The sequence below is a fragment of the Hakea prostrata genome, chromosome 9 (assembly GCF_041222555.1).
Source record: "Hakea prostrata isolate BN-2017 chromosome 9, UWA_Hpros_2, whole genome shotgun sequence".
Taxonomy (NCBI): domain Eukaryota; kingdom Viridiplantae; phylum Streptophyta; class Magnoliopsida; order Proteales; family Proteaceae; genus Hakea; species Hakea prostrata.
This window is the reverse complement of record NC_142608.1, coordinates 17683717-17706725: the sequence shown is the minus strand read 5'-3', so window position 1 is coordinate 17706725 and position 23009 is coordinate 17683717. Positions and strand designations below refer to the sequence as shown.

General features: G+C 38.9%; 2 pseudogenes across 1 annotated transcript; both read right to left on the bottom strand.

The window, feature by feature from the left end:
• Nucleotides 1–2305: 2305 nt before the first annotated feature.
• Nucleotides 2306–3282, bottom strand: LOC149004889 (ethylene-responsive transcription factor 12 pseudogene; annotated as a pseudogene).
• A 5877-nt stretch (nt 3283–9159) lies between these two features.
• Nucleotides 9160–22075, bottom strand: LOC149004888 (receptor-like protein 4; annotated as a pseudogene). Its single transcript, XR_016175614.1, has 9 exons — nt 21300–22075; nt 19241–20295; nt 15124–15271; nt 12659–12730; nt 12106–12177; nt 10369–10440; nt 10200–10277; nt 9908–10089; nt 9160–9789 (listed from the first exon to the last, which is right to left on the bottom strand). The product of XR_016175614.1 is annotated as a receptor-like protein 4 (transcript).
• Between the last annotated feature and the right edge of the window lie 934 nt (nt 22076–23009).

Below are 23009 nucleotides of genomic sequence, written 5' to 3'. Positions count from 1 at the left end.
TAGAAATTTTTCCTCTATATCATGGACATTATTTGGGTGTTGCATAATTAATGCCCAACACCTGCAATGCAGTAAGATCGAGATTTTGATATTGACAGTCTATTTATGAAAAATATTAAAATACGTTTTTATGAAACGGATGGTCCATATGGAAATGTCACATGAGATCTCAATATTGATCGTACGGTATACGGTGCTGCTCGTTACTTGCGTACACTGAAGAGGCACGACCCTACGTCCTACGCTCTGCACTACCTTGGTAGGGTACCTTCAGGCTTCCGTATTCTTTTACGTTCTGACCCTATAAACCTGAAAAAGTATCTAGATTCTGATAAGAATGGACGGATGGGATAGGCTGACATGCATAGATATATAGATATGGGGTTATAGAATATAAAAATCTCTCCGTATTGTACCCGAATATATTTGAATATTGAATTCAAAATATAATAGAACAAGACAGCGTACGTTCGTATCTGCCCCTTGCTCTTCTTTCCCACTCTTCCTATTAATAATTAATATTCGAGGCTTTCTAATTCTACCTTTATTTTAAAATGTACCTTATCCTTAATGCCCGGGGAGAAAAACGCGGTCAACTTACACGGATGGTCGTCATCGTCATGGCTCGCCATCGCCATCGCCATCGATATCCCTATATCATCCATGATGGTCATGGCATACATCATGATGAGTTCTCCTGAGAAGAAGAAGAAGAAAAAGAAAAAGAAAAAGAAAACGGAAAGGACGTGCGAGTTAACGGCGTTTCTAGAAGGGGTAGTTGTGGCATCAACTGTCACTTGATATGTGTCTCTATCCTCCGAGAAGAATGAGAAAAAGGTAAGAAAAAATGGCTCTTTTATTATCTAAAACCTTTTTAGGGGTTTTCATTTTCCAGGTGGTGGTCGTATGAGCTGGCTGCTCCCCACTTAGAACACCATACAACTGTTTAATGGACAACTGTCAAAATGAATGCAAAATCCACTGCCGTCACCGACAGGTTGAAGGAAGGACCCCTCAGGGTGACGGAAGTGGGAGACGACCAAGGAAAGAGGAAAACTCATCCAAACAGACCTTTTCTGATTAAACGTAGCAGCGTTCTAGCTTAGCTTAGCTTGACTCCACCTCACCTCAGCCCAGCCCCACGGTTCACGTCGATCGCTGCATGTACGTTTCTGATGCAGTATGGGTTCTATTCATTGATTCATTGAATAGAAAAAAGTGCAAGTACAGACATGGGCATGGGGTTTTTAATTATTTAAAAAAAAAAAGAAAAAGGAATTAACAGTAATATCCATGACTTGATATTAATAAATAGTTTTTTTTTTTAAAAAGGAGACAAATAAATATACTATTTTAAAAGATTAAAAAAAAAAAAGGGAGGTCTCATCAGGACAAAGTCTTCTCCTGCCGACAGATCTTGCAGTGGGTAATGTAAGGAGAGGAGGTGGGGCCCGCCAGTTAAGGTTCTTTGGTGAAATTGGCAGCGCAGATGAAGGTGTAAACCACGCTTGGGAAAACACGTGTATGTCAGCGGAGGTAGGCCCCACTCACTTCTGCCACTCATATCAATCATACCCTGCAGCCTATACTGACTTGACCCATTCATATCTAATCTGTAAGAGAGAAACAGAACATGGCGTGATTATGTGGTTTTAATTTTTAAAGGTTCAGAGAGAGATAGCGACAGGAAGCGGGGACCACAAGAACTGTACTGACAAGAGCGTCAAAACCGTCGCTGTAAGCTGCGCAGCCTTCTGTACTGTTATTATATAATATGAACGCCTCCCTCTGTTCCTCATTCGCTCACCCACTTCCCCATGGCCCGTTCTGACGGTTTCTTTTCCTTCTGACATTTGCTCCTGCGCTGGTCCCCAGAGACCTATTTACTTAGCGTGTCTTCTGCTTCTACAAGTCCCCTTGCCCTGCCCCCCCACCATCAGATTTTCTTTTATTCAAAAATATCAAAATAAAAGAAGAAACAAAAACCCATTTTTACTGTTCCTTACCGTCGTCATCCCTGCTGCTCGAGCAGAGGTTTCTGGTTTCAAGAGGAAGAAAGAGTGTTGTCCTTGGTATCAGGTTCACAGAAACGATTCCGGAAGTGACAACACGCTGCATTTCCTGACAGAGGAACGAAAATTTCTGTTTAATTATAGATGCACCACTTGCATGAATAATTACCAACTATATTCTCCTTCTCCTCCTCTTTGGGAAGGGAAAGCACACAGAGACTTTTAATCTTGAGTGTTCGTGAATATGCATCTCGTCTGTGAGACTATGATTTGATTAATATATCCCTTTCTAACGACCTAAGAATCTAGTTTTGATTCGTAAAATACCCGATAATTAAGTAAGTTGCCGAATGAAAATAGAACTAGATTTCATTTCGTTTTCTTGATAAACTAAATAAACGGAAGCGTTACATCCGTACGAAATATTTACAATGAATGGAATACATTAGCGATTAGAAATTTTACCTAAAACGAGGAAGATAATAAATATAGAACGAAGAAGATGGAGTACAGTAATAACTTTCAAGCTTCCGTAGATGCAAAAACAGGCGTGAAGAATCATCATCATCATTTATGATAGCCAGACAGAGGAGGAGGTTCGTTCAAATCAATGGAAAGGCCACGCTTCACCTTCGTACAGAAAGGAGGTGGAAGAAGATGAGGCATTGGTTCAGGAGGAGGAGGCGGCGGCGGTTGGACTGTAGCGGAGACATCGACAGCTCTAGGACGGAGATCCTCTACACGGAAGGTCATCTCCCTCGGAAGCCGTGTGTGCAGTAACTCTCCGAAAACGAATCCAGCAGCACGAGAAGAGGAGGTGGAAGAAGAAGAAGATGAAGAAGAACGAGAGGAGGAAGCAGGCCAGAGATCAGAGGAAGGGAGGTTAAGGTCAAAGTCATAAGAGAAGGCATTGAGCGGGAGGAGGAGGAGGAGGAAAATTAGTCTTGGCCTTAGTACCCCTGAGAGATCTAGCAGCGCCATCATAAGCAAGAGCAGCTTCTTCGGGAGTATCAAAAGTGCCTAACCAAACCCTAGTTTTCTTCCACGGATCTCTTATCTCTGCTGCATACCTTCCCCATGGCCTTTTCCGCACTCCTCTGTAGTGACCCTCTCGAGTTGACGTTGAAGCCATCGTCGTCGATCACGCAAGAGAAAGCCGTGTCGATGGAGAGGACCCACAGACCACAGTCACAGACTCACAGAAAGAGAAAGAAAAAGAAAAAAAGAAAACTCTCTCCTCTCCCGTAATCGTCGGCACCGCACGGCAATCCCTTCCATTCTTGATAGTTGATACCATCCGTCCGTCCGCTACTCCATATAAATAGTAAAAAGCGTGTGAGTGAGTGAGTTAGTTCGTGAGATGGTGGTGCGTGGGGGACCACTGAACAACCCGCTCAATCAATCGAAGAAAGAAAGAAAGAAAGAAAGAAAGAAAGAAAGGAAGAAAGAAGCAGCCGCCGCCTGAGAGGACGTGTCAGACAGGGAGAGGAGGGTAAGAGAGAAAGCTCGTGTGGGGGACCGAGGGTTCAAATTCATTCAAGCGGTGGTTTACACGCGCCTTAAGCAGTGTTGCAGTAAAGATGAGACGAGACCGGCAGGGTAGGGTTAGGACTTAGGAGTAGGTGTATGAGAGATGACGTCAGCCCTATTGTTTGATTTGATATGCTTCAGTACAGACTACAGAGGGCTTTTCTTTTTCGGTTCATTTATTTTCTTTATTTTAATTGAACATTTTGTTAATATGTATTCTTGAAAAATGTGTCAGTTGCGGCAGAAGAAGCCGACGACTGCTGAGTGCTGATAATTTGCAGTTGCATTTGCATTTGCATTTGCATGCCAGTGGCGTGCGTCGTGTCCCGTGAGAGAGAGAGAGAGAGAGAGAAAGCGGTGGGAAGCGTGCTTTTTGTCGGGTAGTGGGAGTGAGAGCGTAGCTTTTCGAGGGGGGTGACGCAAGCAGAGAGAAATTCTGGGTCACACGTGGTTCCGATTTTCCCACCACCCCAAACTCCTAACAGGGTTTCGTGTCGAACTGCGGGGAACAAGCAACACCGAGTTTGAGTTTCCTTCGCTCTTCATCATTTTTATTTTCTGACAACTCTCAGACACGTCTGAGTTCTACTTCTACAGTTCTACCCAAAAAAAAAAACACATCTGAGTCATTGACTCGTCTTATACGGTTGTGGTTTAGCTGTTGACTCGGTTGGGCGGCGCGTCGACACCGGCACTTTTTAGACTAGACTAGAGGACCAACACGGTTCAAACTTCAAACTCAAAGGTTAATAGTGGTTTCACTTTCATGGCACCAAGAATACGTTGTTCACCAATAAGTTTTGATTCTTTGATTGATAAAAGTATTATTGAAGAATTTTTGCGTTTTTTTCTTCTTAAATGTCCCCCGTTCCCTGGTTTTTAAGGAATCAACAAATGATGAAATTCATCTAATAACGACCTTTGCAATGACAAAAACTTGATAAAATGGTTTGAGTAATAGGGTCTGGGTCTCTGGAGACCCTCCCCACCCCGACCGTTACATGCGAATCCTCTTCACCATCTCTTTTGCCCTACACCTTGGAAAGCTCAAGTACTCTTTTTCTGATCTGTGAAGGTTATACTCTCAAAGATCTTTTTTTCATCTGAAAGATGTAGAAGCAAAACAATCCACGTATTGATATTGGAAGACCCAAAAGAAAATGGATTTATCGATGGAATCAAATATTTAGCATTTCCAGACAAATGTTAGCTTGGGACCTAGAAAGGCTTTTTTCTCTTCAAACCCCCTTGTATTGGAAAGTTGAATGGACGATGAATCATGCATAAGTAATCAAACTCTCATTTGTCTGAAAATGCTATTGTTAGCTATGGGGTGCTCAAAAATAGTTGAAGTAGTTGAAAAGGAGGATCCGTCTAATTAGAAATATTTTCAAAATGGATTTATCTACTACCTATTTCCAGACAAACAATAGTCTCTCGCCAGAGAAATATGTGAAAATTATTTTATACAAAGAATGAATCTTTTAGAACGAAAATATTAGCAAACACTTACTATTTTAAAACACTTGTGTAGTGGAAACACATGCAAAAAAATTAACAAAAATTAAATTTCTTCTTTTCCCTAAGTTGCACTACTCACACATGTTGTCTCCAAAAGGATTTGATGGAAACAAATAATTTCACTCTTATCGTCCTTGACATAGGCTACTCTCCATTTCATAAAGCTACTGAAAATTTTAAGGTTGTAGTGGCTGCAAGATTTGGATATGTCTATATGATAGAGATGTCATTCTTTCTTTCAACTCCACTCTGCCCACTACTGTGCCAGTGAGAGACACAGAAGTTGCATTCCATCTTCTCTATGTGGTGGTGAAGTTGTGCTGGAATCCTCTATCTTTATCTTTGCTTGCTCTGATATCTTTTGTGATCTCATTTTGTATCCACATCGTTCACTTCACAACCCAAAACCCTAATTGGGCCCCCCATGATCTTCCTATTTTTCAACATATGTAGAAGTTTGTCTCACCCTCTCAATTCTCATTCCTAATTAAGATAATTTGTCCATTCTCAGGCCATTTTCAACTCCAAATCCCATCAAAATTTCATTTCTCCCAACACTCAATATTCTCCCATTCATATGGACTAAATTTTATTCATATGTCTTATTTTTTTTATCAATTTTATCAGTGCTCAGAAGTGTGCTCTCCTCCTAAATACAGTGAAAACATGTAAAGAAAACACAAATTTTCACTTATTCAATTATCCTGACTCTACCTTAGCCATATCAACCGGTACAAGGAAAGTCTAAGTCTAGCCCAATGTAACAAAATCTATGTTTTCCACTGTTTTCTGTTAGATGATAGAGATTAGTAATCTTTTCTTCAAATTTGTTGAGAATATCACCTATAGGCCTCAAAAGTAGCTTATGTTTAAGGATTTGGTGTCTTTAGAACTAAGAAACATTAATAAATTCCTAAATCATTATAATCTTCCTCCTACAAATCTTGACTTCACCACTAAAAGGAAAACGAAAGGAAGTTCTATATAAAATCTTGACTTTAGCAGTAAAGAGACATTTTAGAAAACTAAAAAGAATTGGGTATTGATAAAGATGCTTCAGAGAGTCAATGTCATGCAGGGAAGGAGACTTAATTGCTTTGTTTAAGGAAAATATCCACTAATGAAGCCTTCGGCCGAATACCTAGCAAGTGCACTGCACTTTCACTTTCAATGTCACTTTTCTAAAGTAAAAATAAATTAACAAGTCCACATCTCACACATTGTCCTTACCTACATATTCTAAAACAATAAAGTCTGACTCATGGAAGGATGGAAGTTTCCTCCTTTTTAAACCAGAAAGCAAACAGGTAAACATCCACTAGGAAAATTGTTTGAACAGTTTCATTCAAGGTTTAAAGTATTTTATGACATTGTACGATATTAGCCGTTACGTATCCATATTTGACCAAATCAAAACGATACACCTTGATACGTCTTTCCATTGAATTACACTAAAATATATTAATCAGAGCGATATAATACTCGATACAGGATTATACGTCTTTTAAAATCACTTGACCGATACGATACCCAATACCGATACTTTAAACCTTTTGTTTCATCCTTATCAAGTATCTCATAGGAAATGCAGTTTAGATAAGCAATGAACCCCAAAAACACAGGTAAGGTGGTGGAGGCTGGGATTTTTCTTGTCAGCCGATTTTACAAGAGCCTAACCAAACTCAATTAGGATTGCTTGTGAATTTTTATTTATTTTTATTTTTTTATTTTTTGGTAAAGCTTGCTTGTGAATTTTGAACTTTATGTAGAGAGAAAACCTGAAAAACACTGAAAGGAAAAAGAGAAATTTGCTTCTGTTTACTCACTTTCTGGTGAAGCAAAAGTGAGGGGAGATCTTGAGAGATCTTTTATCGATGAGATGATGAGTTACTGCATACAAATTCACTTTAATCAACTAGAATCCTACTTTCTCCCCTCAATGTACCAAGGGAACAAGGACGGTGCACAGCCATCCATCGTTCTTCCTTACTTCACTTGTTTGGTTGTCTCTTCCCTTTAAAATATAGAGTTTTTTTTTTTTTTTTTTTTATGTGTAGATCCTCTTAGTAGAGGATAAACTAATCATGTAGAATCCCTATTACTTTCTCCCCTTGATGTAACAAGGGAACAAGGATGGTGCACAGCCCTCCTTCTTCCCTTATTTCACTTGTTTGGTTGTCTCTTTCCTATAAAATAGTTGGAGGGACCAAAAAATTTAATGTGTGGAAACTATTGTTGGATTCCCTTAGTGCAATAAATTACGTCTAGGTCCAAAACAACTAACACCATCTTTTGTGGTCAAATTTTCAAATTTCAAACTTGAAGGGACTAAAATATCCTTCAATTGCCAAAGCAATGAATTTTTGCCCCAATGAATATCGCCGATATTTAGCCCTAAAATTTTGCCCTAAAATTTTGTCCGGTTTCATTTACCCTTTTGTTCTATACTTATAGATTATATACATATTAATATATATAATTGTATAGACATTGGGAACTAGCGGCATTAATTAATAAGAGCCTCCATTATTGGGAGCATCAAATCAAATACATTTAATTTAAAATTTTAAATGGAGTTTGGAACCATTTGAGAATGAAAAGCTTGGTTGGACATTCAAAAATTAAAATTGAATGTTGAAATTTGAGATTGATGCGTTGACAGCGACATGAGTGCATTTAAATTTTTAACAACACAATATATCGTGACGAAATCTGACATATATTTTGCATTTCTCAATTTCGACAATATCCAGCTATATGTTTTACAGCTATTATTTAATTCATATGATATGACTAAAATTTTTATTATTATTTTTTTTTTGGTGAAGAGCTGAATTCATTTAAAAGAAAAGCCCCTGGGATACAAAGTACCAATTACATCAAAAGCAAAAGCCAAAGAATAAAAGGTGGGGAGAGAATGTTTTACAATGCTATTGTTTAATTCATATGATATGACTAAATACCTTTAATACCCCATTGTAATCAACTATAAGTGTGTGAAGAGGAAATCCCTTCACCCATCTTTTTCTTTCAACTTGCCTAAAGGACTGTTGGAGCCATCCTCAGACGCCACCCTACTGACATAAAAAATGAAAAGAAAACCACGACCACCACCTCAACAACCAGTAACAAACCAATCCAACCATCCGTTAAAGAATTCCAGAGCATTCATTGCTGATTCAACAAATGAGTGAAGTCATCATCATCACCATGTCTTTCACCATAACAATTGATCAGAAAGAAAATGCATTAGAAGTGTAGATCACAACCAACGGGGGTTGGTCCAAGTGGTAAGCAACTTGATCCGCTTAAGCAAGGTTCCGGTATCCAAACCTTATGGATGCAAAAAATCCCCGCTGGGAGACTCACCCACCACAGCCAGGTGTGCGACCCGGGTCGAACACCGGATTAGTTAGGGCAAAGCCTTGAAAACTAGGGTTGGCAACCCCAAAAAAAAAAAAAAAAAAAAAAAAATGCAGATCACAAAACCATTTTCTGAGCATGTAGATCAGACAATGTGTAGGTGTAAGAGAAGCCAACGCCGATGAGAGATTCAATGAACAGTAGGTTGCCTACCCTATTCCAAGAGCTCTTCTTATTGAGGGTCAAATACATCCCATTAGTCTTCACCCTGAAGGAGACTATCCTCTCTGAAGCTCCAGAAGCCAATGAAGAGCAGCCACGCGATAGTTTTACTATCTGTGTTCTCAAAGCCCATATCAAAAGATCTTAAAATTGAACCCAGAGAGAGAGAGAGAGAGAGGACCTCCATTGAACAAAATGATTGAAGGTACAGACAAACTGCTTCAGTGAAGTAATAGAAGAGAGCTTTGCCGGGCGATAGTGGCGGCATGGGCCTTTATTTATTTATTTTTTTTTTTTTTTTGGGGGGGGGGGGGATGAAGGGTTGGTGTTCAGTAGGGTGGTTTTTGGCGATGGTTCCGACAGGGGTTCACCCCTTCACTCACTTACATGATTGATAACATTAGGATATTGAGGGGGATTTTTAATCATATCATATGTATTAAACAACTTGAGAGGTATTTTGGGCCCTCTAAGTTTAAAATTTGAAAACACTTAACAGTGAGAGGTGGTGTTAATTCCTTTGGGACCCTAAATGTAATTTATTACACTAAGAAGACCCAACATTAGTTTATCCTCTACTAAGAGGACCCACACGTAAAAAAACTCCAGGATATATGATGGTTATACAGGCACACATGAGCAATAATAGCCACGCATTATGCCAATGCAAGGACTGTATCAGTCAGTCATATATACAGATTGAGGACTGTAATTTTAAATTGACATTTGATATCGATGTAGTGTTTCTCAGCAGAAAACCATAACACAAAAAGAATGAGGAATATACATGAAAGATATACAACATACAAGACCACCCAAGTGCATGTAAGCTAGCTAAGCTTTCGAGAACAATGTGTCTTCTCATTAGCTGCCAAGGGCTTTCCATGCAAGGCTTTGAAAGCATTTAATAGAAATTCAAAGCTCAGCCAGAGGCAAACTGACCTGAAAAATTGATCTGTAGCAGGAATACAGTGAGCATAATTAAATTGGTTGGAACCAGAAGTTATGGTCAATCAAGAGAGCTAGTTAGACTCATTCTCGGTGGCAGCTCTGAAGTGGTGCTCAGCACCATGATGATGCCGATTCATTTGCACATCACGCACAAAATGGGTCCTTGCTTTTGCATAAGGAGCATCTCTTGCTGTAACAAGGCAAAAGTGGGCAGATATCAAGTTCCTGTGAAAGTAAAAAGCCCATGCAACAGCAGGTTCATGTGCACGCAAGCTAAACTAAGCTAAGAGATCAATTTGTTTCCTTACCAGCAATTCTCTGTGCACGGAGAATATTTTGCCTTCTTTTCCACGAGATAAATAAGCCACCAACAGTGAGTAAAAGTGCCACAAAAACCGCTAATACTATTCCTACTGTTGCTCCAACTGAGAGGTGAGGCCCACAAGATGGTAGTCCAGGTATACCACAAAGACCTGCATTCGCAGTAAAACTGCAGGTTGCTATAGTAAGTATCTTCATTCCAGTGCTTAGTCATTGTAACAACCATGTTTCCTAGCCTATTAGTCCCTAGAAGATGAGGTATAAAAACCAGAGGCATACTTGAAGCTTGCTCCGTGAAGAAGCCTTCCCCCAAGCGCAGCAGGGACTCTTCCAGATAACCTGTTGCTATTAAGATTTCTGCATTACCACCATCCAGATTAGCTACTCTCTTCAATATTCCTTCTATACTCCCACTCATGTAGATATACTTCAAGACAGATGTTCTTACAGTATCTCAAGCGACGTTAAATTCCCAAGACTTTCAGGGATCGAACCATTGAAAAAATTGTAGGAAAGGTCTCTGCAGTACAATCATATGCAATTAAAAATATTACTGGAAGACATTAGAAAAAAAAATTACCAGATGGAAATACATAAAATTCAAAAATCAAAGAGCTCTTAATACAAAATAGAACCAGTACTTGAGACAATGTTCATTCCCAGGTCGACCAGCTGCAGGGTGTACTTAAATCATATTTATATATGGACTAACCATTACCCTGGTTTGGTTCCTCCACACCCAGCATGCCCACGCCTCCTTTTAGACCACCATATTGTTTCAACATTTTCTTATTATGCAAGATATGGAAATAGCAAGTTTGTATTCCCTTTTACTCCATTAGAGTAATCAGTTGCACTTGGAAACCCAAATGCCTTAGATATTGTGACAAAAATATTAAGGTCAGCTAATCCACATTTTTTCAGGAATTCAATGGTACTTAGACCATTAGGTAAGGCAAGTTCTACCTTTATCTAATTATGCAGAATCCATGTAAAAAGGGTTTGCCTGGGATTTTCCAGTGCCAGCTGCCGACCTGATGCACCAACCTTCCTCCTTTACCCAGGCTTGGGACCGGCAGCAAACACTGGCAGAGTTGACTTCTCTCGAATTATACCAACCAAAGTTCAAGAAGAATGAATTGGAATTAGTAACACACTCAACAAATTGGATCCCTCTTTCACAAGAAGAATATATCAGTTCTAGGGGCCTTGGGAGAACATCCAATATTCCTTCAGTTCATCAACTTCAACAATATAAGACCATGTCTAGCAAATGTGTGCTCTAACAGTCAACCCACAAACCAGGATTCTTTGCTAACTTTAGGGACAATAACATGAATGACTCCATGAATATACAGTTAGGCCTCTCTACTTGAAAATGAGAGCCTTTGGGTTGTTCTATTAGATATGTTATCAAAGCCACCACCCAACAATACCTTAATAAAGTATGGCCCGACTGTGAGATGCCACATGTGCCATGTATAGTGGCACCCATATGCAGCAGCCCATGAGGGAGACTGTTTGGAGTAATCCAACATCAACTAAGTTTAGGAGGGGCTGACCATCTAACAGCTTAAGTTTTGAGGTGCTTAATGCTATTAGTATAAAAGGATTGGCGAAAATATTTATTATCACCACTAACCAAGTTGAAGAACTCACCGATGGTTTAGTGCCCATCCAGAAACTAGTAACCATTTGTGAGAGCATCAAAGTCATATATCTCATGTCATCACTGAACATGATGCAACATACGAGAGATACTAGCTTCCAAAGAGAACATATGGGAATCATTTGATCTTAAGGCTAAGAAAGCAACTTTCCTCCTCCCCCTCTCCCCCAACAATGTAGTTATACTTCCAGGGCAAAGTCGTATGTTCTTATTTGCCGCCTACATATATGTATCAGAGCACTAAAGCTATGCATAGCGAAGGCAACTTGCTTTGGAATTAAGCTATTTGCCCCATATGAAATGAATATGAGAAAGGGGGGGGGGGGAGAGAGAAGCAACAATTCGGACAATTCTAGATATAACTTCGACATAGTTCAACATTGATCACATTATCAGGCATTTGCCCTCTTGGGGGGAGATTAATTAATTGGAGAAACTCTTCTTAAGGTCAATATATAACCCATACAAAAGTATAAATTAGGTAAAGTCATACACAGGGACAAAGGGCATACTTACAGTATCTGCAATCTGGTTATTTTTCCAAGTGAGGATGGAACAGCCCCAAGAATGTTGTTCCCACTCAAGTTTCTACAAAGATGCACAGTAAACTAATAAATAATATACAACATAATAAAGTAAGTGTCAGACAATGAAAATGATACAGGCCATCCATGAAAAGATCCAAAATGCATTTGGAGCCATTCCTCCTGCTCAACACTAAGCAGCATGTTTCACAGCCATAAAAACAGAATTTACAAAGGAATAGTATAGTTTCACTTCATATTTCCCAAGCAACTATGAAAAAGATAATTGTGTCAGCATCAAACACTACTTCTCGTCTTCTCCACAAGAAAGAAATCTACATGTCAGGCGCAGTCCATAATGAATGAGCTGTTTGGGATAAGTAGTTGCAACCGACTTAAATATGTCTACATTTCAGTAAATAATATTATACCAAAGGTTACTAGTGAATCATCTGTTTCTAAATCTAAATCCTAAAGAATTAAAATATTGAACTTCTTTTTCCAGAATCTAGAAATGAAGAAGAGCTACTATTGAATTGCCTTACATGCTTTGTAGATGAAGTAGTTGGGATATGTCATTCGGCAAGAAGCCACGTAGACCTTGGGTGTCAAGAACACTGCACATGCAAAGACAAGTTGTTACTAAAGCATTAGCAATAAACTTGTATTTCAATCATGAAATAAGCCTTTTCTTAAGGGCAGATGGCAGAGTGAAATGAAAATATGCTCATGAATAAAGGCCGAGAAATGTCTGAATTACAGGTTACATAAATAAGCATACCAATCAGCTAATGCATTAATTTATTTTAAAAAAAAATTTTAAAAAAAATTATTCCCAAAGGTGCTAAGATTCAAGATTTAGAAAACAATGTTGCAATATGGGTTCAGGGTACTTTTGTCCTAGGGGCATTTCAGACCCTGTACCTATTCCTATTCTAGGTTGTTCCTCATATTGTTCTAAATAATGAGAAGCATTGATATTAGTGATACTAGCCATGCTCCATTCTCAACATGGTATCAAAAAGCTATGATCTATATCAGATTCTAACCCTAACGTCGACCATCCTAAAACCATAGAACTCTTCTCTCTTTCTCATTTCTTGCACCAATAGCCCACCACCAAGCGCCGCCGCCACCCTCTCTTTCTCCATTCCATTCTTTCCCAAGCATCGCCACCAGCAACACACACCATCAGAGGCTTATTCACCCTCCACTCTAGGAGTTTTATCTATATTATTTCCCAGTTAGGTAAAAAGTTGTAAAAACCAAACAATTTTTATTTTTATTGCATCTTTGCCAAAACACCATTTGGTTTAATTCATTAGGGGTATCAGTGCTATCATCCATCTACTAGGAAGTTACCTGTCACCATTAATGTAGTTTTTCAGGAATCTGAAGCCTATTTTGCTACCTGAAAACCTCCTTAGGAAGAGTCTTCAAGTGAAGAGTTGCCTTTCATTGAGCCATTAGTTGATGTTTATGTCCCCACAGTTGAAGACTGCTCCATAGAACTTGAGGATGGAATACCTGGAGAAAACAATAGTAGCCTTTATTTAGAGGAACCAGGGAACTCAATACCTTGAAGACTTTTCTCGATGAATATGGCATGAAAGAGCCACAACTGCCCCCAGTCATCGACACTACCCATTCCAAGTTCTCCTCTTAGTCTGCTTCTAATCCTAATCTTGACTTAGCAATTGCTAATTGATATTTGAAATCTCCTCTTAGTAGTTCTATACTTAGCATTCCCTTTCTAACTTGATTTCATACTTTCTTTCTACAACTTTGTTTCCTAACACCTAGTTAGTGGCATTAGCTAATTCATGACGGAAAGAAGGAATGAATGAAGAGACAAGTGCCCTAAAGCACAGCTGGTGGCTAGAGGTTCTTCCCATACCTATGAGATTGATTACCAGGAAATGTTTGTGCCCACTGGCAAGATGAATGCTGTCAGGGTAATCAATTCTTGTGCTGTTAAGTAGGGATGGGATCTTCAACCTCTCAATATGAGAGTATATGTGGAAATCCATCCTAGCTTTGCTTCTTTACAAGCACAAGGAAAGGTCTGCAATTTGAAGAGAGCCATATATTGTCTGAAATAGTCCCCTCAAGCATGGATCGATCTACTCCATAGAGCTGTGGTGTCTATTGAATATATTCAGAGAAATGGTGATCAACAAGAAGAGGGGCCAACATATTATTATTTTCTTTGTCTATGTGGATGGCAGTCCTAAGTGGAAGTGATGTTAGTGAACTAGACAAACTAGAGGCCAATTTGTGGACAGAAATTAAAGTTTAAAAAACTGGGAATCTTTGATAATATCTGGGAAACAAAGTTGCTCATTTTGCTCAAGGACTGTCTCTTTCTGAAAGAAATTATACACTTGTTCTGTTATCTAACATTGACATGTTGTCAATGACGGCAGCTCTTTTAAACATTGATTGGATGTTTGATTTATGTGTCTCACAAAGGCCTGAGGCAGCATTTGTTGTAAGAGTAGTTTGCTAATACGTGCTTGATAGTTGATACTCATTCTAGTTGTCTGGAGGCTGAATTATAAATCTTGAGATATCTGAAGTCTTCCCCTGGAAAAGACATGCTCTTCTCTCCTCAGACTCACTTACGGGTTGAGGCATCCACTGATGTTGACTGGGCAGACGGTCTAAATGATAGGAGATCTACTTCAGGCTATTGCGTACAATTTATACAACCAAACTAGGCTTCAATGTCAAGTTTCCATTTTCGGTGTATTTTTCTGAACAAGAGATTTCCAATATTTAGAGGGCCTAAAATAAGGTTCCTAAAAGCTCTGGGACCTATTTGGCAATCTGGCCTTGAAACCCTTTGCCAAATTGGCATCTGAAACTTTCTAAGTTTCTTGAACCTTGAAGAGGGTAACTTTAGCACTAAAAGCCCGCTCCCTTTATTAGAGATAAGCCAAGTCATCATCATGTTCTTGTGAGATGAGTCTATAGAAAGTACTAAACATACTAAAGATTAAGCACATACAGGCCATTGATAACCCATTTGGTGTGATTTCGGTCAAACTGGCAATCAAGTCCACTCCATGGATGTTGTTGGGGAACACATGGATCACCATTCCAGCCCAAACGAAGAGGAAAACCCAAGGCATTCTTCAGTGCCTGCAAAGCCAAAACTATTGAAAGATATTGACAAGATCAAATTAGTAATAACACGAAAAAAATAATGTTTAAATAATATTCTCTTCGATGCAAACCAGAAAAAGGATTTTGTATGCATAGGATAGTGCAGATTTAGAATTTTATTCTTAAGTGTACCCATCAAGTAGTTCCCCAAAAGGCCAAGAGAATTACAGGTAATTGAAAGAAGGAGCAGTTGCCCCTATAAGATCCAGTGTAAGGATAATGCAAGAATCAACCTTGAACCCAATAAACCAGTGGGAGATCAATTGCAACCAGGATCAGTACAATAATGAAGACGAAATATAATAACTAGGGCTTTTTTCACATAAGAAAGAAGAAAATAAAAAAAGATAAGAAGAATAGATAGAAGAAAGGGGGTAGGGGATGGGCTATCTCAGCCCCGGGTCTCTCACCCACAGCTATCTTAGCTGTTGAACATGGATTTTACTCCATAATTGAGGCTACTATACTGCAAATCAATTTCTCCAAAAGCCTTCCTTTCTATTGCAATGTAAGGGCCTATTATAGCTTTACAATCAATAGAAACTCAGTAGACTGAAAATAGAAACTAAACCTAGTACCTAGTGACAATAGGATCTTATGGAAAATAGGAACTAATTAAAATTAGCAACTATTAGGTTTTATGATTCAAACACATGCATAAATAACTAACATACAAACTAAACCAAGGTCCTAAATCTCCCAAGAATAAAAATTTTATGTAATCTGATCTTGGGGCCCACCAAATCCCCTATGAACATTTTCAATATGCCAAATAATGGGCTGTGACACTGTTCACGTGAACAGTATCGCAAACAGTGTTTTAGCCTCCATTCTTCATCTGTTGTCTAGGTTGACTGGTGAAAATTATGGAGCAAGGTGTTGATACGCCCCTTATTACTCAGGTGTACAAACGTAGAAATAAGCAGGGGAAGACAGCAGTAGCAGTAGCTGATACAGGGGAGAATATAGCAACACCAGCAGCTGGTGCAGGGGAGCACAACACAGCAACACTCGCAACAAGTGAAAGGGAAAGGACAAGTGGCAATCCCTTAGTGGACAGCAACCAACATTCTGATAATGGCAGAGGGACAGAATCGACAGTCCAGGTGGCAGAAGGACATTGGATAGGTGAGTAAGAGTTTGTTACGCAGGCTGGAGGAGGGAATATATGAGGATAGTGAGAGAGAGTTAGGGGAGGAGGAAAGGGAGAACAGCAAGCTGAGCTTGCAGGGAGAGGGAGCCTCTCAGGCACAGGGAATGGTCTTGTGTGGTGATTGTTTACAGTTTAGTTCTGTTTATTTTGTTATTCCAAGAACTGATTATCAGTGAAGAGAATGTAGGTTGTTTCAATTCTCATATGATTGTCATAGTGAAGCAATGGAATGAAAGCTAACTCTCGGCTATTTTATTGTTCTTCATTTATAATTCTGAGTAGTCACTGTTTCTATTTACTGATTTGGGGAAAGACAAGTTCAGCTCTCAGAGGGTCCTAACAGGGACCTTCTACTTTGACCAGCTGGCTGGTATGAGCTTGCCTCCGATGATGGCTTGAATTAGGCCTAGCAGGTTCATTCCCACTCGTTCCAATCTACCTAGGTTCTAGATCAAAAGACGTCCCTTTCCAAGATCCACATAGTTTTGCCACATGGGAGATGCATAGAAATTCCTAAAATTGGATAGACAAGGCAAGGTCTAGACTGGTCACATGCTAAATTTCAGAACTTGGTGCAACAGAAAGGTTGCTCCATTGCAAGTATGCAACCTAGTGGTTATAGGTTCAAGTCAAGAAGTCTCTCTACAAAGCAGGTTAAGACTACAAATGTTATGAACCTCCGCAGACACTAGTAGTGTGAGACCACCTTGAAAGGCTAAATACTCCTGGGTGACCAATAGCGAAGCAGTACCATGAGGGAAGGGTGAAAAGAACCCCCATCGGGAAGTGAAATAAAACATGAAACCGTAAGCTCCCAAGCAATGGGAGGAGACCAGGGCTTTGACCGCCTGCCTATTGAAGAATGAGATGGCAACTCATAGGCAATGGCTTAGTTAAGGGAACCCACCAAAGCCATAGCGAAAGTGAGTCTTGATAGGGATAGGGCAATTGTCACTGCTAATGGACCTGAACCTGAACGGGTGATCTATCCATGACCAGAATGAAGCTTGGGTAAAACTAAGTGGAGGTCTGAACCGAGTGATGTTGAAGAATCAGTGGATGAGTTGTGGTTAGGGCTGAAATGTCATTCAAAACCAAAGGAAGCTGGCTCTCCCCGAAATGCTTTGAGGCACAGTAGTTGACTGAACATCTAGGGGTAAAGCACTGTTTTGGTGTGGGCCGCAAGAGCTGTACCAAATCGAGGCAAACTCTGAATACTAGATATGACCCCCCTCTAAAAACACAAGGGTCAAGATCGGCCAGTGAGACAACGAAGGATAAGCTTCATTTTTGAGAGGGAAACAGTTCGGATCACCAACGAAGTCCCCTAAATGACCACTCAGTGATAAAGGAGGTTAGGTGCAAAGACAGCTAGGAGGTTTGCCTAGAAGCAGCTACCCCTAAAAGAGTGCGTAATAGCTCATTGATAAGCACTCTTGTGCCGAAGATGAACAAGGTTAAGTGATTTGCTAAAGGTAGTAGTGATTTGCTAAAGGTAGCCTTATGCCCTAGGTACACCCCTTTTATTCTATTGGATTGTTTTCTAGGTTGAATTTGTCCTATTGATTCATTTCTTCCTTTCTTGACAGATATGTTGTTAACGAAGTCATTGAATGGAATTGAAACAATTAAAGGTGAGCGGGAGCCCCGACTTCCATAGGTCCTTGGTTTGACCTCCCATAGTGGTCCTTGCTTTGTTGAAGCGGGGGCCCCCCAGAAAATGAAATTGGGAGATAAAAATAATTGAGCTGTGCACAGTATTGGGGATAAAAATAGGCGGCCATAGGTTATAGGTAGAAACAATTGAAAGGACGGATTGCATGCATGTCCTGGAATTTTTTTTGGGGGATCCAAATGCACACTTACAATCTCAAGCGACAACCTTTTAGGAAAAAGGAAAGTAAGAAACAAGAAAAGAAGTTATAAATAAAGGATAAGAAGATAAAAGAAATATAATGAAGTGAGGAAAAAGATACAGAATATAGGAATTCAACTGTGAAGCTTTTTTTACTTTCATTAGGAACTTGAGAATTTTATGTTTACTATAAAAAATTGAAACTCCAACAAAGTTTTGGAAGAACAGAAAAGAAATAGAATGGTGAGGGTGGAATCAAAGCCAAATCAAGACCTATATCTGAAACAGAGATTTTATACTTTTGACATCAAAGGGATACCACAGCCCTCATCAGATGCCATTACCATCAATAGCACCTTTCAATTCAAGGTCGGAACTACGACAATAGAAGTTGAGTATTTCACCAACAGCCACATCAAATGGCGAATGAAGTAAAATGAAGTATATTCTCATACAGTGCTTTCTAATTCTAGTTTTTCAAGAATCCACATCTTCTATTTTGCAACTACAGTTTGCCTTCTATATTGCTTATCATGAAGAAATTCTCCTCACTTCCCTCTGCCCTCCCTTTCTGGTGACGGTTTGTGACAAAAACAATCTAAAACTGAGAATTACGAGACAGAATTATATTTGATCAACTAGACCATCCCTCCAATTAGAGCCTTAGCTCAGAAACTCAACAAGCCTGAACACTGTCACAGATTTGTGAGCTGCAGCCTATAAAGCAAAGTTTCTTCATAGGCAATAATAAATGGAAGGGTGGAACAGAATCTTGCACCAAACCCAAATGACTAGGATAAGGCTTTGTTGGGTCAGTGAATTCACTCAAATGCTACAGAAAATTATTCGGCTCTTGAAAAGTTTAGCAATCTCATTTTCATATTACTTATGAAAGCTAAAGCTGCCAAACAGAATCAACTAAATTATACATGAAGTAATCTGCAAAGTTACCTTCTTGCGTTGAAGTCTTTGATTCCATCGGGATAACTTCAAAAACCTCAATAGCATTGATGATGGAACGATTTCCTTCTGTAGGGTGTATGGTTACTGTCAAAGTCCTTCCATCAACAGCAAGAGTCTTGTTCAGCACAAGAGCCGTGTAAGTGCCCCCACTCAATTGGACAATATCAATATCTTTGAATGCAGTATCACCATTTATCAAGATATCAAAAACCCTTTGACCTTCACCTGTAATTGTAGGATCGATTTCTGCAAAGTGCAACCAAATTGAGTAGTTTTTTGAAGGATCCACACCTATAGTGTATGATAAACCTAACTGACTGTCAGTACCAACAAGTGCTGTCTGATAAAGCTTTTCAGGGTAATAGTTTGGGGAAACTGATGCTTGCTTGATGCTATTTTCAGTGACTAAACCCGGTCAGAATATTGCCCAAAAGTATCAAGTGCACTCCAGAATCTATCCCCGCCCCAGTGATCCCCACCAAGATCTTCATCATACATAGGAACCTTACTACCACAATTTAGTCGCACGACAGTTCTAAGGATAAAACCCTCACCCCACAGGGGATCAAAATAATATGCTCTGTTGCCTACTTGAAGAATTTCGAGTGAAAGTATAGCTGGACCTCCATGGCCAGTGCTATGGAAGCAAGTGGAGACAGAACCATTTGAAACAAATATGAGAGCATCAGTAAATGATTCCTCATCGTCATTTGTCCACCCTGATGGTAAAGAATAGATCTGAGTGCCTTCAATTGAAACATCAAACAGAGGTTCATTCAGAAAATTTGGTTCCTTGACCAATGCAAAGAATATTCTCACTGAATAGTGTCCATTGGGTACTCCATTGATGTTATAACAATTTTCTGGCCCATCAGAGAGAGGGAAATAACGAACTGTTTTAAGTGGAGGAACAATAAAGCTTGTTGTTGATGCATTTTCTGTTCTCCCTCCTGTATAACCAAAATCCTTGGACCAGAGGGTATGGGTTGGGGCTGTTTCAACCTTTGCATGAGCTCCACAACTTATGCGCAAAGTGAAAGGCTCTGCAAAAGAAGAAAAATCCATTTACAGCAATAAGTCAAGCGAAGAAACAAACCTAAAATAAAGAAATGGAAGAAGAAGAAAAAAAATAAACAAAGAAACACGGCTCCAGCACAACTACTATCTAATGGTAATGGAACTACCATAAGCTGAATGGTACAGCACCAACCCTGCTGGCAACAAACAAATTAAGCATTCTAATGATACAAAAAACTTTATATACACTACTGGGAAGCTAAGCACCATCAGTTAATACCGTGATTTGTATGACAATGCCCATTTTTGGTTCTTGTGCAAGCCAGTGAAGTTTATTAACAAGAATTTTCTTATCCTTACATTGTAAATGGCCATTTGAGAAAAGAAGAAATTTCAGATTTCCTCACGCTGGGCATCATCCTAAAATGTGAGGACCTATGAGTCTGTGACCACTTCACTAATTATTTGCAACTGAGCAAAGAAAAGCTTATTGACTAGTTGCAAACAGATCAAAATTCTCAGCTTAATTTTCGAGATAGACAAACCTATACAAAAATTAATAGTTTCTTAGAAATTCAGTGAAGTTTGGAACATATGGACCACTAGGCATTTCTTTTACCGAATCTCCTCCATCTGGATCCCCCTATGGATTTCCTTACAGTGCAGCTACATCTCTCTGCATAAAAAGCTAAACTAAACAAATAAAAAATAAAAATTCTGACGCATATGAATAAGTACATTTCAAAGAGATTTGGGTCTCAGCTGATGGGCATTATTTTTTATTTTTTCAGACTCTAAGAACCAAGACGGGAAAGAAAAAAATAATTTATGATTTCAGCAAGTTCTGAAGAACATTTGATCCATCAAAACTGCAGAGAACTCATTTCAAGATTCCTTACAGAAACCCAAAAAAAACCCTCACCTTATTAATGAATGCACAAGAATAGTTAACTAGGGTGGGGGAACAAGAACAGAGAAAGTTTCTTTTAAACTTTGAAAAGCAACAAGAAAGAAGAAAGTAGCAGCTCACCAGTCTGAGAAGAAGAGTGACTAATTGCTAGTAACAGGGTGAGATGTAGCAGCAAAGCCCGGAGGTTTAGAATGATGAGCACCATTGGAGTTGATGTTGAATGCCACCGGTTGCTTTTTCCTCCCCCTAAAGCACCCCCTAGTCCCCCACATTGTCTGTGCTCCTTTATATCGCCTTCAACGCTTGTTTGGTGAAGTAAAAAGAGAATTGAGGGAGAGAGAGAGAGAGAGAGAAAGATAACTCCCAGTTACTTTGATTGCGAGTAAAATGTGAACAGAAGAAGCTAGTAAAGATTTGAAGACGTGAAGGGATGTAAGGAAGACTTCCCAGTTCCCACCCCTTCAATTTTTAGCTTTGTGGGGTAATGGGTTTTGTTAGCTAGACATGATTTTCTCTTCTCTGGGGGGCCATCAAAATTTCAGCATAAACAAACTTGGAGAAGAAAAGGGTGAAAAATAAAAATAATAATTTTCCAGAAATTATTAAAGTCGTAATGCACCTCCATGAAATTGCTCGTTAGGTTAGAAATCTTATAATATTAGTCGTTGATGGTTGAATTGATTATCAAATTGTGAAGGTGGAAGAGGAACTAGAAATATTTATAGCATTTAAAAACGTTTAATAAAGCATTTAACATGGAAATGAATACGGTAGGTTGGGAAAGTGGAGGAAAAGTGTTGGAATTTTTTGCATATTCCATGAATGTCGGTGATTCTTTCCACAGAAAATGCTTAGATGATTAGATTACTGGGCTGCGTGATTTATGGCACAATCATCGGAAGACAGAGGAAATCATAAATCGTAAAACAGAAAATCCCAGGGAAAAACAAAAATCGTCAAACAGAAAAAAAAAAAAGAAGCAGATAACCAAGTCCTCCATGATGCCCGATTGTCTTTGTAATATAGAAAGTCAAAAAACTATTAATTAGGAGGGAGAATTTGAAACCCAATGGACCAATATGTTTCTTTTCTTCAGTTTTGATGAAGATTCAACTCAAAATAAAATTGAATATCCAAGTATTAAAGCTTAGGCAAAATTCCTAGTTTTTTTACTTTTGTTTCATTTTTTTTTTATAGAACATTATTTTTTCATTCAAACCTATGTTTAGTAAAGGTAACTAAAAAAAAAATTTTTTTATGTAGTGAAAATATCTATGTTTTGTATACTCTGAATACAAGAAACTTTATAAGAATATGTACTAATAAAATTTATAAATATTATACAATTAATAAAATAAATGTTAGAATTTTCATAAATATTACCAAAAATTTAAAAGATAAAAGGATGTAACAAGTATGTATCTCTTGTGAATGGTTTAGATCCTAATATGATGGAGTGAGCCCCATTAGTTGACATCTCCCCCCCCCCCCCCTCCCTTTTTTTTGTTTGGGTAAAAAGATGAAATATATATATATATCAAGAAATTATGAGAAAGACATGGTAGAGTTACATCAAACTCACAAGCCATGGAGTGTAAAAATGACAAACCATCAAACATGGCACATGGCAGCATTGATGGGGTCATTCGAGCAAGGGAGCTAACAAAGTTGTTTTTTCTCCCTTGGAAGAAAGAGAATGTTACGTGTGGCAACTAGGGAACAAAAAAAATACATCATTATACCATTGCATGACTGAAACTATAGCATGCACTTTAAGAATTGCTCGTGGTTGTGCAATTGATTGATCACCAATAACTTTTGCCAGTGTTG